Source organism: Mustelus asterias, chromosome 9 (assembly GCF_964213995.1).
Source record: "Mustelus asterias chromosome 9, sMusAst1.hap1.1, whole genome shotgun sequence".
Lineage (NCBI taxonomy): Eukaryota > Metazoa > Chordata > Chondrichthyes > Carcharhiniformes > Triakidae > Mustelus > Mustelus asterias.
The window spans coordinates 100,769,459-100,788,149 of record NC_135809.1 but is presented as its reverse complement, the minus strand read 5'-3'; the positions used below and the strand labels follow the sequence as shown (position 1 = coordinate 100,788,149).

The 18,691-nt window shown below is 42.2% G+C and overlaps 1 protein-coding gene and 1 non-coding gene across 4 annotated transcripts in view; one reads left to right on the top strand and one right to left on the bottom strand.

The window, feature by feature from the left end:
- LOC144498875 (uncharacterized) overlaps positions 1–17,820 on the bottom strand; it is a 256,941-nt gene extending 239,121 nt beyond the window's left edge. The window contains exon 1 of one of the 3 annotated variants that reach the window (XM_078220688.1): positions 17,651–17,820. The gene's annotated coding sequence lies outside the window, so the exon portion shown is untranslated. Of the gene's footprint in view, positions 1–17,111; positions 17,457–17,650 lie in introns of those variants that run through there. The other 2 variants (XM_078220690.1, XM_078220689.1) reach the window with 2 other exon arrangements.
- A 546-nt stretch (positions 17,821–18,366) lies between these two features.
- Positions 18,367–18,439, top strand: trnaa-agc (transfer RNA alanine (anticodon AGC)). The gene has a single exon. It is a non-coding gene; the product is annotated as a tRNA-Ala (tRNA).
- The last annotated feature ends 252 nt before the right edge of the window (positions 18,440–18,691 follow it).

The following is an 18,691-nucleotide window of genomic DNA, read 5'->3' as shown; positions in this document are numbered from 1 at the left end:
CTTCTAAGGGTTCTGCCATTTACTGCATACTTCTCTCCCACATTAGACCTTCCAAAATGGATCACCTTGCATTTGGCTGGATTAAATTCCATCTGCCATTTTTCCGTCCAGGTCTCCAATCTATTTATATCCTGTTGTATCCTTTGGCAATCCTCCTCACTATCCGCAACTCCCCTAATCTTTGTGTTCCGCAAGCTTACTAATCAAACCACCTACATTCTCCTCCAAATTATTTCTGTATCTTATAAACAACAGGGGTCCCTGTGGAACATGACTGGTCACAGATTTTCAGTCAGAAAAACACCCTTCCATCGCTTTCTTCTCTGAATATACCAGTTCTGTATCCATTTTACCAGCTCATCGCAGATCTCATATGACTGACCTTCTGGATCAGCCTGCCTTGAGTGACCTTCTCAAAGGCCTTGCTAAAGTCCATGTAGACAACATCCACCTCCCTGCCCTCATCAATCATCTTCGTCACTTTCTCAAAAAACTCAATCAAGTTTGTGAGACATCACCTCCCCCGCACAAAGCCATGCTGCCTATCGCTAATAAGTCCATATTTTTCTAGATGTGAGAATCTTCTCCAATAATATTCCTACCACTGACGTAAGGATCATCGGCTTGCAATTTCCCAGATTATCCCTGTTGCCCTTCTTAAACAAAGGAACAACATTGGCTATTCTCCAGTCCTATGGAACCTTTCCTGTGACCAAACAGGAAACAAAGATTTCGTACAAGGCCCTAGGAATTTCCTCCCTCACCTCCCTAGTATTCTGAGATAGATCCCATGAGTCCTGGGACTTTGTCTACTTTAATGCTTTAGGTATTGCACCCAACACCGCCTTCTGTTTTATATTGACATGCCCTCAAATATCAACATATCCCTCTCTAGACTCACCTTCCACCATGTCCTTCTCCTTTGTGAGTACTGATGAAAAGTATTTGTTAAGGACCTCGCCCACTTTCCCTGGCTCCACACATAAATTCCCTCCTTTGTCCTTGAGTGGACCTACCCTTTCCCCAGCTACCTTCTTGCCCCTTATATACGTATAAAATGCTTAAACAACTACATGAAGGACATCCTGGTGTAAGTCAGATGAAGAAATTAGCATGTAGTTATTTTTAGTGGTCAGGTTTGAATGCTCAGATTGAAGAAAAAGTGGGAAAGTGTCAATCCTGTGCAGGAAGAAGAAACACACCACCACTGTCTCCTTTACGTTCTTGAGATTGGCCTAAAATGCCATGGCAACAAATACACATAGATTTTGCTGGTTCGTTTGAGGGTTACATATTCTTTGTTTTAATTGATGCACTCATAATGGCCATCGGTTCTTATGATGGGATCTACTATACCTGAACAAACCATCGAAAAATTTGATGAAATTGTTGCAAGATTTGCTAAGCCAGAAATAAATTGTTAGCAATAATGGTTCACAGTTTACTTCACACGAGGTTGAGGATTATCTCAAAGTAAATGTATTCAGCATATAAAATCTGCACCTGATCATCCATCAACGAATGGATTGGCTGAAAGATTAGTACGATAATTGAAACATTCTTTAAAAGTTTCAAGAGAGCAAGGTTCATCATCACTTAGTGTGTATAGCTTTTTAGCATCTTATAGAAACACTATTCATGCGACTGCCCAAAGTTCACTTGCACTAATACTCTTAAAGAGAAAATTGAGAACTACTTTTGATTTGTTTTTACCTCAAGAAACTTCAGAGATAGTAGAACGTCAACAACGATCTCAGGTTGCTAGATGAGAAGTGAAGGCAAAACAATGCTCATTTCAACAAGGAGATTGAGTGTTAGCACGTAATTATGCCACAAGTGAGAAATGGGTATCAGCCATGGTTTTAGCAAAAACAGGTCCAATTTCTTACATGGTTCAAACCAAAGATGAACTAGTTTACGAAATATTGCTGACCAATTGTTGTCATCTCAAAATGATTTCTCCGAATCATCTCCAGAAGTACCAACTTCTTTAGTTCTTCATGTTGTGAATACCACTATGGAAGACTTAGTTGAATCTGAATTGCCTGATGAAGCGGGACGGTGGCACAGTGGTTAGCACTGCTGCCTCACAGCTTCAGGGACTTGGATTCAATTCTGGCCTCGGGTCACTATCTGTGCGGAGTTTGCACATTCTCCCTGTGTCTGTGTGGGTTTCCTCTTGGTGCTCCGGTTTCCTCCCACACGCCAAAGATGTGCAGGTTAGGTTGAATTGGCCATGTTAAATTGCCCCTTAGTGTCAGGGGGATTAGCAGGTTAAATATGTGGGGTACAGGGATAGGGCCTGGGTGGGATTGTGGTCAATGCAGACTTGATGGGCCGAATGGCCTCCTTCTGCACTATGGTGATTTCATGATGATTGTGTCTATGCTACTATACCAAGTGAGAATGATACAGAATTAATTCCAAGAGAAGTGTCTACTGAAGTTCCAAATCACGCTTCGAGGGTCAAGAACAACCAAATTCCAGAATGTCGTATATAACCAAAGAGGAATAGATGTCCTCCTACTTGACTTTCTTATTAACTGTGTTTAATGATACTATGTCTAGAGTCTTTGTATAATATTGTAGTAGTTTGTTGTCATGACTACATAAGAGGGAGGGATGTTATATTTTTTTAAAAAGGGTGCAGGGTGCTTTAAGAGCTGATCACCTGATTTGATGGTGATGTAATTTGGCTTTGTGCTTAGGCTGCTGTTTTACTTTAAATTTTGTATTCTGCAGCTCTTCAATAAACCTTGTTGTGTGTTTGATGAATCAACACGTGCAAACCACGTCCTTTCTTTCTGTTAAAACCCACAACCCCTAACGTAGTTAGGGCATTGCACAAGTCATTGATATAGATTGTGAATAGTTGAGGCCTAAGCGCTGATCCCTGTGGCACTCCATTGGTTACAGCTTGCCAACCCAAAAAAGACCCATTTATTCCTACTCTCACTTCTTGTTAGTGAACCACTCCATTGTTCATATGTTACCCCCTACACCATGTGCTCTTATCTTGTGTAGTAACCTTTAATGTGGCACCTTATCAAATGCCTTTTGGAAATCCAAGTATACCACATCCACAGGTTCCACTTTATCCATCTTGCTTGTTACTTCCTCAAACGACTTTAATAAATTAAACCCAACTTCTCTTTTGCAAAACCATGGTGACCCTGTCTGATCCAGGGAGCATCCTGCTATAGTCTCATCAATATTGAATTGTAGCATTTTCCTGATGACAGAATTTAGGTCAACTGGTCTATAGTTTCCTCCCATCTGTCTCCGTTTTCTTGAATAAAGCTGATACATTTATTATTTTCCAATCCGCTGGGCCCCTTCCAGAATTTAAGGAATTTTGGAGGATTATAACCAATGCCTCTGCTATCTTTGCAACCATTTCTTTGAAGATCCTAGGATGCAAGCCATCTGGTCAGCCTTTAGTTCTAATAATTTTCTCACCTTTTTATTTGGTGATGCAGATTGTTTTAACTTCTTTCCTCTCTTTGAATTCATGATTTTTAAGTATCTTTGGGAACTTTTCTAAGCCTTCCACATGAAGACAGAAATAAAATACCTGTTCAGTATCACTGCCATTACCTTGTTTTCCATTATCAATTTCCCAGACTTGCTCTCTAGAGGACTCACTTTAGTTACTCTTTTCCTATTTAAGTACTTATAGAAATTCTTAGGGCAGAATCTTATGCCGCTTCCGAAAGCAAAGTGAGCAAGGGAATTTAATTGAGCAGGAGGCCAAAATTCAGCTCCCTGACAGTGGGAAGAACTTTTGCAATTAAGTTCAGGCTTGTTTGAAGGTGTGTCGAGCTTCCCAACTGCAAGCAAGAGATGTATTTGCATGCAACTGCAAGTCGTGCATGTTCATTAAAAGGCCAGCTCGCCAGAATGGTTATTCTTCCCAACTTAATCATCAGTAAACAAGTAATATGCACCTTCAGATTTACAACTGCATTAAATGGACGCAAGGAGGTCAACCTGTTGGAGTTAAAGTAAGTAGCCACTGTTTCTTTTTCTCTTTAGAGTGAATTATTTAACTAAACAAGGATTGGTTGATGGCACGGGTAGAGATGCTGGCCAAGGGACTGAGGGAGTTCAGGACAGGGATGGAGCCAAGGAGGGAAGGTGATGATACAAAGACTTGGGGAGGATGGAAGGGCCTTGCTTGTTGGGTGTGTGGGTCCTCTGAATGGGGAGTGGATGTGGAAGAGAGATGATCCCAAAAGGCAGGATTGGTTTTGTCTATAGTGAGGTGCTGGGGTGAGAATACAGGGCTGCAGAGGGAACATGAGGAGGAAGTGGAATGCAGTAGGGTGGCAGGTCCAGGGTCATGGTCAGGTTAATGGTTTTATGGGCGTGTCACGGAAACAGATAAAACATATGGGGGGTCAGGGTGGGAATGGGGATGGTTCAAGGGTAACAGAGGAGATAGAAATAGTTACATTAAATGGATCAGGATGAAGGAGGGGAAGTTGGTGGGTGATGTGGGAGGATAGAAAGTAGTGGAGTGTGTTTGGAAAGTTATGTGCACCATTTTTTCAAGGCTCCTCTTCACATCATAGTTGCTCTGTATGTGTGAACCCTCAAAGTGGGATGAAGATCATGTCAGGTAGGTGGAGTTAAAGGTGAGCACAACTGGATGACTAATAATCATGAGTCAATTCCAAAAGAACTATGTTCCGGTGTGTTTCCCTCTCTCTAGTGAAGCCCAAATGGTAGCAGATTTGCTCCCTGACCCGTAGGTCTCCGAACATCAAAATGCCGGCAAGGTTGTGAACTGCAGTAAAGCCTGCTCTGAAGGGCAACTCAAGTTGACCAAGGCAAGAGAGGATGTAGGAAGAAAGGCATGAGTTAGCTCCCTGGAGCCTTGGGGTGCAGGTTTCAAACCTAGAGAGTCCTCAGTAGATGGTCATGGCTGATAATGGAGTGGTAGGACATCTATGATGACAGGGAATGGTCTCTAAATGTGTCTTAATGTGATGTAGGGAAGCTCAAAGGTTTTTGTGTAAGGGTATGCAAACATGGCTTTCATTATCCTGGTCAATGCTGCAATTCCATGCACAAAAATGTGTGAATGAGAGGAGATCCCCTTTGTGCTCCTCCTCGATGAGCTTCTCCATGTTGGGGTGGGAGCAGGCCAAGGGTAGCTAGAATACTTCCCTTTGGCTGAAATGCTCAGGGCCAGAGGGACTGCTTCAAAGAATATGCTGATTAGATGGATCACTGCCATTTGTTTACAGATCACCTCAGGCATTCATGATGCTGGCTCTAGGCAATAACGCACTTCTACTTGCTATGTGGCAGCTGAGGAAATGGCGGGGACATCCATATCCTGTTCTCCCACTGCACAATTCGCTGTGCTCCTTGGTGAATGCATATCTAATGAGCCGATCAGCGCAAGATAGAACATTGGCCAGTAATCAATCTCACTTCTGTTTCTGCCTCCCAACTGTACTCCAGAATGTCTGTTTTTGCTTTCTCCCTCTTTTTGCTAAGCCCTTTTTTTGCTGGTTCTTAAAATCTGACCAATCTTCTGACCTACCACTTCACAGATTTGTGCAGTGTTTCTTTCAATTTGATGCTATCCTTAACTTTCTTATTTAGCTACCAATAATGCATCCTTTCAAACAAACAGTCTTTCTTTCTCACTGAGATAAATCTTTGAGAGTTATTAAATATCTCATTAAAAGTCTGCCATTGCATTTCTACTGTCCTACTTTTTAACCTAGTTTTCATATTCAGCTAGATCTGCCTTCATACCCTTATAATTACCTTTTTTAGGTTTAAACACTAGTTTCAGACCTACATTTCTCCCCTTCAAACCAAACATGAAATTCTATCATGTTATGATCACTGTCACTTAATCTGCTTTGGTCATTGATTAATCCTGTCTAATTTCACACTACCAAGTCTAGCACAGCCTGCTTCTGGTTGGCTCCAGAACGTATTACACTAATAAATTGTCTTAAATACACTCTATGAACTCATTTTCCAGCTAACTTTGCCAATCTGATTCACCCAAACCACGTGTAGATTAAAGTCATGATTATTGCAGCACCTTTCATGCATGCCCAATTTTATTTCTTTCGGTACACTCTGCCTTACAGTGCAATTTACGGGACCAATAAATTAATTCCCCCAAGTGACCTCTTATCTTTCCTATTTTTAATCTATACCCAAACTAATTCTACATCTTGCTCTTTCGATTTTAGGTAATCTCTCAGTACTGTACTAGTGACATCTTTAGTTAACAGAACTACCCCACCACCTTCAAAAAGATAGAACAACTTCTAGTGCTAGCACACTTTAGGTTTGTATACTCTGTCCCTTCCTGCCACATTTTGGTTATTATTGCCCAAAATGCTACCTGCTTTATTACTATGCTGTTTCCTTTTATTTCCTGCATCTCCACTTACATGATTCCTTCCTCCCAGTCATAACAGAGATCTTGAGGTATTTGAGCACAAAATCCAGCTGTCACTACAGGGTAAATTGACAAAGTACTATATAGTGTGGCAGATTCACCAGCAAGACATTAAACTGAGGCCCCTCAGGTGGATGCAAATGCTTCCATGGCACTATTTCAAGAACTCTGCTCAGCTGGAGATTTATCCCTGGCATCCTGGCCAACATTTACCCCGCATCCAACATTAGATCAAATTGTATATAAGATTATCTCTTCACTATCACAGTGCAGTTCTGGGTGCTTTATTTGTACAAATGGCTGTGTTTCCTACATTGAGTGGAGATGCCGGTGTTGGACTGGGGTTAAGCACAGTAAGAAGTTTCACAACACCAGGTTAAAGTCCAACAGGTTTATTTGGTAGCACAAGCCACAAGCTTTCGGAGCACTGCCCTTTCACCAGGTGAGTGGGAGGTGTATTCACAAACAGGGCATATATAGATACAAACTCAATTTACAAGATAATGGTTGGAATGCGAGTTTTTACAGGTAATCAAGTCTTAAAGGTATAGACAATGTGAGTGGAGAGAGGGTTAAGCACAGGTTAAAGAGATGTGTATTGTCTCCAGCCAGGACAGTTAGTGAGATTTTGCAAGCCCAGGCAAGTCATGGGGGTTACAGATATGAACCCAAGATCCCAGTTGAGGCCATCCTCATGTGTACGGATCTTGGCTATCAGTTTCTGCTCAGCGATTTTGCGTTGTCATGTGTCATGAAGGTCTGCTCAGCAATTCTGCGTTGTCGTGTGTGGCTTGTGCTACCAAATAAACCTGTTGGACTTTAACCTTGTGTTGTGAGACTTCTTACTGTGCTTTCCTACATTGTAACAGTGACTGCACTTTAAAAACTATTTCATTCGCTGTAAAACGATTTGGAATATCCTGAGGCTGAGAATTTGTATACATAAGATCTTTGTTGTTTTAAGATATGGGATCACAGAATTGTTACAGCACTGAAGACATATGCCCAATCTGTCTGTGCTGGCTCTCTGAAGGTGTAATTCACCTAGTGCCACACCCACTTCTTCCTGTAGCCCTGCACATTCTTGCTTTTCAGATAATCATCCAATTCCCTCTTCAATGCTTCGATTGAATCAGCCTCCACCACACTCTCAGGCAGCGCATTCCAGATCCTAACCACTCTGTGAAAAGGTTTTTCCTTCTGACACCTTTGCTTCTTTTGCCAGTTATCTTAAATCTGTGTCCTTTGGTTCTCAATCCTTCCACAATTGGGAACAATTTCTCACCATCTACTCTGTCCATACACCTTCATAATTTTGAATACCTCCATCAAATCTCCTCTCAACCTTCTCTTCTCCCAGAAAAACAGTTCCAACTTCTCCTATGTTTATAGCTGAAGTTCCTTATCCTTGGAAGCATTCCCATGAATCTTTGTTGTACCCTCTCTAATGCCTTCACATCCTTCCTAAAGTGTGGTGTCCCAAATGGGACCGCAATACTTCTGCTGAGGTCAAACCAGCATTTTATACAGATTTAACACTGACTTACTTGCTTTTGTACTCTATGCCCCAACTGATAAAGCCCAGGATGCCATGTGCCTTATCTTCACCTTTCAACCTGTCCTGCTATCTTCAATAATTTATGCACATATACATCCAGATCCCTCTGCTCCCACACCTCCTTTAGAATTGTACACTTTATTTTGTACCACCTCTTTGCACTCCAAAATGAATCACTTCACAATTCAAAGTATTAAATGTCCTCTGCTACTTGTCCGTTCATTCCACAAATCTGTTTATTTCCTTTTGAAGGAAATTATCCTCCTCACGGTTCCAAGTTTTGTATCACCCTCAAAACTAATTCATTAGTTTTGAGAAAAGAAAGAAAATTTTCCAAATGTGATACAGACTATTCACAGAGACATATTTCTCTGCATCGTACCATTCAACAAAGGAGATTTGTCTTTGAATTGCCAGGGAAGAGGAGGAAGCTTTATTCATGTCCATATTTCTAATTTACTCCCCTCCCTTCTGAAATCACAAGGTACATTTCCAAGTACCAAAATGGCACCGTGCAAAAAAACAGAATGTACCAGCCAAGGTCATCTTTTTCAGACATATAACTTAGAAATAATAAATGTTTACTGAAAAAGTTCAAACAAATAGCTGTTTTATGGTCAGTAACAATGAAAAGCACCATTTAGCAACAAATCTCACCAAAATTTACGCTCCTAGAAAAATAACATGAGATTATTGCTGCAGTTATATAGAGTGGATCTGAGCTAGACTGAAGAAACTCTGGGCAGAAGTCTCCCAAAAAAATGACTATGTATCACAACAGTGAGAAAACAGGAGCAATCTGCGCTGGTCTTTTCGGCACACGCTACATCACAACCCTCCCACACACAGTCACTTTTTTGGAGAATTGGGAGTTCCATGCCAGTACTGGGAGGTGGGGGCCTTAACATGCCGGACAGCCTGGCTTCAGACTGCTCGGGCACTGTTTCGCAAGGCCACCCCAATCTCAGTGAAATGGGAGACCCACCTCCCTCCTGCATTGGGTCCTTCCCCTTATCGGCGGCATGCTCCCCCACACCCTCCCCAACACAGGTCATCAGCATCTGGGCCCTCCCGATGGGTCACCCTGCTTGACTCCCAACATGCCCCCTGACATGATCCACCCCTGCATTATCATCCCCTTCATAGTCACTCCATCACTGCCCTTCTGCATAGCCATCCATCATAGTCGCCCTGCATAGCACCCACTTCACAGCTCCCACCCCCTTGGAACACCGGTAGTGTCCAACTGCCAGTGTGCCTAGCAGCCACTGTCGGGGTGGGCACTGCCAGGTGGGCATTGCCTGATCGGCACCGCCTGGCCATGCCCCGACCACCCTGGGGCTTCAATAGCCTCCGAGTCCCCCAGCATGGCCATTGCGCTAGGTCTCTGCTGGTGGAGACCTGCAGTAATTCTCGCCATTCTCATGCTGTGCCTGAAGGCCGGAGAATCCTATGCGCGGAGAATTGAACAGGCTATGTATATTTAAATGCTACTTTAAATATGCTAATCGGCCGTGCACCCAGATCTGTTTCGCACCATTAGAAAGGGGCCAGGAGGATCGCAAACTGTTTGGCGCCAGCTGAGAGACCAATTTTGAGGTCTGCACACTATTCTCTGGGATTGGTGCAATCTGCGCCAGGTGCAGTATGTTATAACATTACTATGTAGTTAAAATACATAAAATAGCAGAAGCAGAAATTATATATCATGTTAATATTCCTTCTTGTATTGCATAACCAAGGTAAAATTATTCAACTAACATTGAAACATCAATAGAAGTTCAATGCCATAAATCTTTTTGCCAATGATTAGTTGTATAATTTCAAATCAATTAAATTAAAATTCAACCACCTCCTGTCTTTCAGCTGGACAAATATCAATAAATAGATTATTAGCATAATCTTCAACAACTTCTTGGAATACGTTTACAGATCAGAGGCAATTTAGGTTTATTTTTAAAAAATTGATGACAGTGACTAGTACAGGATGAGGTAACAACCAACTTCCACATTACTATCTGGCTGTTCAATACGGAGTACCAACTTAAATGAATTATAACCTCAATTAATGGCAAGTGCCTCAGTCAGCCTGACAGTATTTTTATTAATTCATGAGCTAGTCACGGGTGGCATGGTGGCACAGTGGTTAGCATTGCCAGGGATCCAGGTTCAATGCCCACTTGGGTCACGGTTTGTGAGGAGTCTGCACATTCTCCCTGTGCCTGCGTGGGTTTTCTTTTCACAGTAACTTCATTGCAGTGTTAATGTAAGCCTACTTGTGACTAATAAATATTAAACTTAAACTCTGGGTGCTCTGGTTTCCACCCACAGTCCGAAATGCTGGTTAGGTGGATTGGCCATGCTAAATTCTCCCTCAGTGCACCCGAACAGGCACTGGAGTGTGACAATTAGGGGATTTTCACAGTAACTTCATTGCAGTGTTTAATGCAAGCCTACTTGTGACACCACTAAATAAACTTTATATTTAAAAAATTATAGCTTATAATATTCAGTACCCAGAAATTATGGAAAGTGTTTTTTTTGCAGTGGACACACTGCAAATAAAACAAGATTCTATTAAGTTACAGAACTTTGTCTAGAAGTGAAGAAAGCTATGACAGAGATTTGGGTCTTCAATTCAGTTGATAGTTTTAATACTAGTTTCACAACATCTTGGACTTATATGCACCTATTTAACTGGGGATTGACTATTTTCAATTCACAAACAAAGCAACTCACTGTACTATGCAATCTGCTGTTGATCTCATTTTTAAAGGGAATTGCTGTCATTTTAAACATCCCTTGGAGTACAACAACTTGCATTTCTATAGAATACAAAATATAAGGACACATTAGGCAGGTTACCAAATGTTGGGTTAAAGAGATAGATTTGAAGGAGCATATTAAAGGAGGAGGAAGAGACATAGATGGGAAATTCTACAGTGCAAGCCCAAGGAAGCTGAAGGTATGGCTGATAATGGTGGAGTGATTAAAAGTGAGAACAATCAAGAATCCAAAACTGACCATGAGAACTTTGAAGTAAGCAAATCTAAAGGTAACAAATATGTAAATGAACTTCAGCAGTTCAGAAAGGCAATGGCAACTAATGCTGGCCATGCCAGTGATGCACACACCCAATGAATAAATAGAAAGGGCATGGATAAGGGCTTCAGCATGAAATGAGCTGAGGCAGAGACAAAAATGGGTAATGCGTCAGAGGTTAAGTAGGAGATCTTGGTGATGGAGTACAGATCTTGACAAAAGCTCATCTCAGGTCAAACAGGATGCAGAGTTTACAAGCAGTCTTGTTCAGCCTCACACGGTGGCCAGAGAGAGGGATAGAGAGTCAACAGCTAGGGAACAAAATTTCTGGCAGTGACTAAATGCAATGGCTTCAGTCTTCCTAATATTTCTGCTCATCCTGTCAGACAAGCAGTATGTCAGGCCAGAGATAATGAAAGAGTCGATAGAGATGGTCGTGCAGCTCGGTGTTATCAGCATAACTGTGGAACCTGATGTGTGTTTTCAGATGATGGCACCGAGAGACAGCATGTGGAAATGGAAAGGAGCAAAGGATAGATTCTTGGGAGATATGAGAAATTATGGTGCAGGAGCAGGAAGAGAAATCATTGCAGATGAATCTCTGACTGGATAGATAGGAATGGAATCAGGAGATGGTAGTTCTATCCAGCTGGATGACAATAGTGGGGGGGACTGGAAAAGGATGGTATGTTCCACCATGTCAAAGGTTGCAAGCTGTTTGAGAAGGACAAGAAGAGTTTACAATGTTCACAATCACACAGGATGTCATATGTGATTTTGCAAAGGGCTGTTTCAGTACGGGTACAAGGGCAGAAACCTGATTGGAGAGATACAAACATGGAGTTGTGGGAAAGATGGACACGGGTTCGAGCGACAACACCAAATACAAGAAATTTGGACAAGAAAGCAAGTTTGTAAATGGGGTGATAGTTTTAAGGCGAAAGGACTCGAGTATGTTTTTTTGAGGAGAGGGATATAAGTAAGGGCAGACTTGAAGAAAAGGGAAGCAGTACTTGAGGAGAGAGAACCATTAACAATATCAGCTTGCATGGGGACCAGGAAGGGAAGTTGGGTGGGAAGAGTGTTAAGGGAGGGAGGTAGCTCTCATGGACAAGAGAGGGTGAAACAGAGGAAAAAGAGAAACCATAGATAGATGAGAGTTCCAGGTGAGGGGAGGAGGGGATGTTTGGTTTGGTGGGCTAGGAGAAGCTGAAAAAATAGTCTTAATCTTAGTGACAAAGAAGTCCATGAGCTTCTCACATTTGTTGCTGGAGGTAAGGTAGAGGGGTTTACAGTGAAGAGAAGACAGGAGTTATCTTTATATTCCAGAATGATCCAGAGTAGTGAGTAGTTTTGTGAGAGGAAAGCAGAACCTTTACTACTTTATGTGGTCCAACCAGATTTGCCAATGAATGGCTAAACCAGGTGTCCGCAATAAATGTTCAAGTCTGCACCATTTGGACTTCAGGGAGTGGAAATAAGGGCCATCCAAGTGAACTATTAGGATGAGAGGGCATAATAGTTTTAGTGAAGATGAGGGCATCAATGATGGAGGTGAGGGTGTGACTGAATAGGTTGGTAGCTGCAGAAATATCATGGTGAATGGAGGGCCAAAAGCCAGACGGTTGTGAATTTGAAATACAAACAGAAAATGCTAGAAAAGCTTAGCAATTCAGGCAGTATCTAAGGAGAAAGTGACAGTGGACATTTCAGGTCACTGACCTTTAATTAGAAATGGAAACTATTACAGATGTAACAAGTTTTAAACAAGCACAGGGACCAAGGTGGGGGTCAGGGGGGCAGAAAGACAAGAGAAATGGGTAGGTCTCTGATGGGATGGAATCACAAAATGAACGATGGAGAAAAGAAAAGGGGAGTGATACAGAACAAGTAAAAAAATAAGTGCTAGATCCAATGAAGCTGGAAACAGCAACAACGGAATCATTAACAGCATCTTCTATCAAAAAATTGGAAGCTGTTTAAAGTACCATTGTAAGCGACTTGGGAGGAGAGATTTTTTTTCTGGGGCAGTTACAAAAGGAAGTGGGGTTGGTAGACAAAAGGGGGATGGATGTGACTGGTACATGATGGAAATAGAGAGGCACGCGAGGTGACAAAGTCCAGGGAATGACTGTGAATACAGGCAGTGGGGTTTACCTGGGGGAGATACTGAGGGACGAAAGGAAGGCAATGAACTCGGAGGAGAGAGTAGAGTTGAGATTGAGCTTGAAATAACCAAGGATGAGGTGTTGCTTAGTGAAAAGGCTGATGGAAAACAAACAATGAGAAATTTCAGTAAGAAACTTGACATGGTACATGGGTGGCAGTTGAGAATTAATATTTTACAGGAAAAGTGGATGGAATGAAACAGTGTGAGATGCTCAAAGAAGGAGTAAGGGAATCTTCACTTCAACATCTTGGATGGGGCAAATGGTGCAAATGGCAAAATTAAATAACAAGGTTGATCTGAGATGCGGCACGGTAGCACAGTGGTTAGCACTGCTGCTTCACAGCACCAGGGACCTGGGTTCGATTCCCGGCTTGGGTCACTGTCTGTGTGGAGTTTGCACATTCTCCTCGTGTCTGCGTGGGTTTCCTCCGGGTGCTCCGGTTTCCTCCCACAGTCCAAAGATGTGCAGGTTAGGTTGATTGACCATGCTGAAATTGCCCTTAGTGTCCTGAGATGCATAGGTTAGAGGGATTAGTGGGTAAATATATAGGGAGATGGGGGTAGGGCCTGGGTGGGATTGTGGTCGGTGCAGACTCGATGGGCCGAATGGCCTCTTTCTGTGCTGTAGGGTTTCTATGATTCTATGAGGTAGAGCTAGGAATAAACGTTAATACAGATACAACGTAAAGACAGTCCAACATGATATTTCTTTAAAACTATTCAGTCACTTTGTAAGCACTGAAGCATTTTCATTTCAGATAGTCTGTATCTTTTTTTTAAAAAACTTTATTTGTGGGACATGGGCATCTTAATTCCAGATATTTTTATTGAATTCAAATTCCACCATCCACCATCCAAACTCAGTTCCCCAGAACATTTGCTGAGTTTCTGGATTAATAGTCTAGCGATAATACTACTAGGCCATTGCCTTCCCTAAATGACAAAGCTTAAACTTGATCCTTGCTTTGTGACTAGCTGATCTATCAAGTTCTATGCTGGGGATAAATTTAATTCTTCATTCCTGATAAAGATATATTATAATAGTGGCAAAAAGGCATCCTAGTATGTGAAGAGAGATATGATAAAGTTGATTGCACAACAGACCGAAGAAGAATATAGACAATGTGTGCATTTTAACAGGAGCTAGTTTGTGTTCAGTTAAATAAACAAACTCATTATCATTTGCCTTCTTACTTTTGCTTATGCATTGGTAAAACAATTCCGCAAACAATCAGTAAACTAGAAAACAAATGCTGTAATGCTAAGCATGGTGCCAATGTTTTCAGTTAGTGCAGAATAAAACAGAACAGTCCATTGTATGGTGGGGTATAATTCTACTGTCACACGGATGGAGGGAAACTCTAATAGCTGTAACGATGGCAACATCAAAATCTATTCTGTTTTGAGGGAGTTACTAGTTTAGATAAAGAAATATTGGTATGCACTATCACAATTTATCAGAATTATTTCACACTTGGATTGCATTAAATTAATCCAGATACAAAAGCAACTGGATACACGCTCAAACTGGAACAAAAGCAAACCAAATCTTTACACAGGCTGTGAAAGACCACAATAATGAGAAGATCTGAAAAATGCAGCACATTCTGCACTGAGATAGTAGTATTACTCTGTAGTAATTCAAACAATACTGAAGAATGAAACGCTCCATCTTTAAACTTAATCCTCCATCAATACTCAGTAGATGGATACACTTTATGAAGTAGCTATGTTCAGTTTCCTCTCAGAAATTCATAATAAGAAAGTAATTCTGCATCCTAATCTGGAGGTTTCAAAGATAATTATTTGGCAGATAATTATACTTTAAGATACAGTACTCAGAAGTGAGGGGGTAGTGAGGAGGGGGATGGTGGGTGCAGATATATTGAGGGAGTAAATTGTGGGAGGCGTTTGTTTCTTTTTAGTCTCACTTGTAGTGTTTGTCTTCCTCCTGCTTTACTTTTTAGCCCCCACCCTGGATGCCACCAACATACTCCAAAATGCCCAAGAGTTTCTTACAAATATACTTTTGCCTCATCAGTCTCCTTGTAACTTGAATTTTCTCCAATTAGATCTGAATCCATTTATCTCTTTCACGTTCACTAATGGCCATTACCAAATTCTCTGGGGCTTTTTGCTGGTCTCTGCCACTCAGCATTCTCATTCACCACTCAATTTGTCAGTAGCCCTAATGTTTCCTCCTGTAATATTTTGTATCTCCCAAATTTTCATACATACCTCCAGTCACCAACACATAACCCAAATTGACTAGAACCAAAGGAAGAAATGTAAGAGGTGAGAGTGGAGGCCTGAAGGTCCAAATTTGCAGCTGACACTAAAAATAGGAGACATGTATAAATCCAAAAACATACAGCTCAACAAAACAGAGGCGCCAGATCAACCTCCTGAACGCTGTAGCAGATTTTCCATGTAACTTCCAAAATGATGTACCTATTTTTAATAACATAACAGCTGTTACAATACTGCAGTCTTGGTAAATTTGTAAGAACATAAGAAATAGGAGCTTACACCACCATTCATTATGATCATGACTGATCTTCTATCTCAACTCTACTTTCCCACCCATTCCCCGAAAGACCTCTATCTCAGCCATAAATATATTCAACGATGGAACATGAACAAGCCTCTGAGGTAGACAATTCCAAATAGTCACAACCCTCTGTGTGAAAAGAATTCACGTCATCACAGTCCTAAATGATCCAACCCTTACCTTGAGACTGCGGACCCATGTCCTAGCTTCCCCAGTCAGGGGAAACAACATCTCGATGTCTATCCTGTCAAACCCCTTCTGAATTTGTGTGTTTTAATGAAGTCACCTCTCATTCTTCTAAGCTCCAAAGAGTACAGGCCCAATTTACTTAGCCAGTCAAAACAGGACAAACTTTTCATCCACAAAACCAGTGGCACAGTAATTAGCACTGCTACCTCACAGCACCAGGAACCCAAGTTTGATTCTAGGCTTGGGAAACTGTGGAGTTTGCACATTCTCCCCCTGTCTGCATGGATTTCTTCCGGCTGCTCCAGATTCTTTTGATAGTCCAAAGATGTGCCCCTTGGTATTCAAAGGTGTGCAGGTTAGAGGGGATGGGGGGGGCGCGGAGGGAGGGGGGGAGGGAGGGGGGGCTGAGTAAGACACTCTGTCAAAGAGTCAGTGCAGACTCGATGGGCCCAATGGCCTCCTTCTGCACTGTAGGGATTCTATTAATTAATTTAGTGAACCTTCACTATACTACCTCCAATGCAAGTATATCCTTCCTTAGATATAGAACCAAAATGGCACACTAATCTAGATGTCTTCTCACCAAAGCCCTGAACAACTGGAGCAAGGTTTCCTTATTCTTGTACTCCCATCCTCTTGCAATAAAGGGCAGCATACTATTTACCTTCCTAATTGCTTGCAGTACCTGCTAACTTTGTGTTCCTTGTAGGAGGAGAACATCAGTGTCTCTGAATGTCAACATTCAGAAGTTTCATCTTCTCTAATACTACTTTTCTATGCTTACTACCAAAATAAATAACCTCACATTTCCCCTTGTTGTCCACTCGCTTAACCTGTCTATATCTTTTTACAGCCTGTTTCATCCTTATAATTCTGGCCCTTATAAAAAGCTACAATAATTTACGTCTATACCCCACCACTGTAACATTACTACTATATTCCTCAAAAGCTTTACTATCATCAGCAAGAAATGTCACAATACACACACGATGTATTATTAGAATATGATGTTCTCCTTTGGAACAAGAAATATTGAAATATTCAGTCTGCAAATTCAAACATGTTTGACAGCTTTTGCCATAAAGGGCAGCGCTGTGAAAAACAATATTTCGGCTGTACATTATTTATAAACTGACGTTAAATAAAGAGTCTCTATGAGACTTACTATCCGATTTCCATTTCAGGACAAAAACAGCAGTTCCCTCGGGGAGTACAGTCGGTGATAAGTTCTCGGATATTTATTGTGCGAGTTTAGTTTTTAACAGTGTGTCATTGCTGTACAACTGACACCATCGACACGTTTCGAGTCCTCGCAAAGGCTTTGAAATATGTACCACCAACAGTTTTCAGAGAAATCATGGCAGGGCGATCTGACCTAAGCGACCAAACCCATTTCATTACTACTCACCCCTTCCACCACAATAAATCCAGAACGGAGGGATGCAACGTCGACAGAGTCAAGGATTCCCTCCCTCATGAAATAAATGACAGCGGCTGTGGGTCGGAGCCCTGTCAGAAAAACACACAAGAAAAAAAAACCCACCACCATCGCCGGTGGCTGCGAGGGGCACGAACGGACAACAACGCACACACTACACCATTACCGACTCCCCCCCTTTCTCAACATCACCGCCGCGGCTCTTATTTATCAATCGGCAGCCACCCCCTCCGCCGGCCGCTGACAGAGCAGACAGGCTCCTTTACCTTCTCGCTGACTTTGTGCTGCTCTTCGCTGTGCCTGTCACTGAGCCCGCGGCGACTCCCTCTCTTCATGTCTTCCTCTGCCCTGACACCCCCCCCAACAAGATGCTGCTGCTGCTGCCGCTCGCTCGCGCTCCCCGGCTCTCTGCCGCCTCGCGCGCTCTCCTCTGCTCGCGCCCCGGCGGCGCCAACGCTCTCTGCCGCCTCGCGCGCCCTGTCACACCGCAGTGGGCGCACGCGCGCGCGGGCTGCTGCGCTCGTGCTGTTCAGCAGCACCATCTGCTCTTTAATGTGTGAAGAGTGTGTCTGTGTTGGGGGGGGGGGGGGGGAGGGGCTCTCTATGTTTACTATGCATTCTTCATTTAAGAACTTCAATGGCACTCGTTCTCTTGTCTATCCTTTCATTATTTCTGCATTCAACGTGTGAATGCGCACACAGCCAGAGGAAAGCACCTTGCAATGATCTTTATCTTGCATTGCATTGTCTGTTGGGAGTACTTTGATCACACTGTTGTGAGGTTTGATTCGGCAATATGTTAAAGACTGCACGAGTGGAAACCTCGATTTCCTAATTCATTTCACGATTGCAATGACGACAAGGCAGTGGACAGGCAAATAAATGCCTGGAAATAAACGAATGAATGCAACGGTACAAATAAATTCCAATAGAATCAGAAAATAATGCGGAGAATACATGTGTCATATGCAGCCTTCAGCAAGGGGAATTAGCTCAAATGGTAGAGCGCTCGCTTAGCATGCGAGAGGTAGCGGGATCGATGCCCGCATTCTCCAAACTGTTTTCTTCCATTTCTTTGCATCAACTATTTACATTTTCCAAAGCTAACGTCAAACCTAATTTCTGCATTTCAAACCCTGATTTAAGTCTGGTCTATGTTTGTTGAAACCAACAAAAATAAAATCCTTAGATATTTATAATATCTGATGTGTATATAATATGTAAAGACATTAAGATGATGGAGGTTGGGACTCAGCTTGATACAACAGTAAAGGCAGAGACCCTCATCACATTTGAAAAAATAAAAA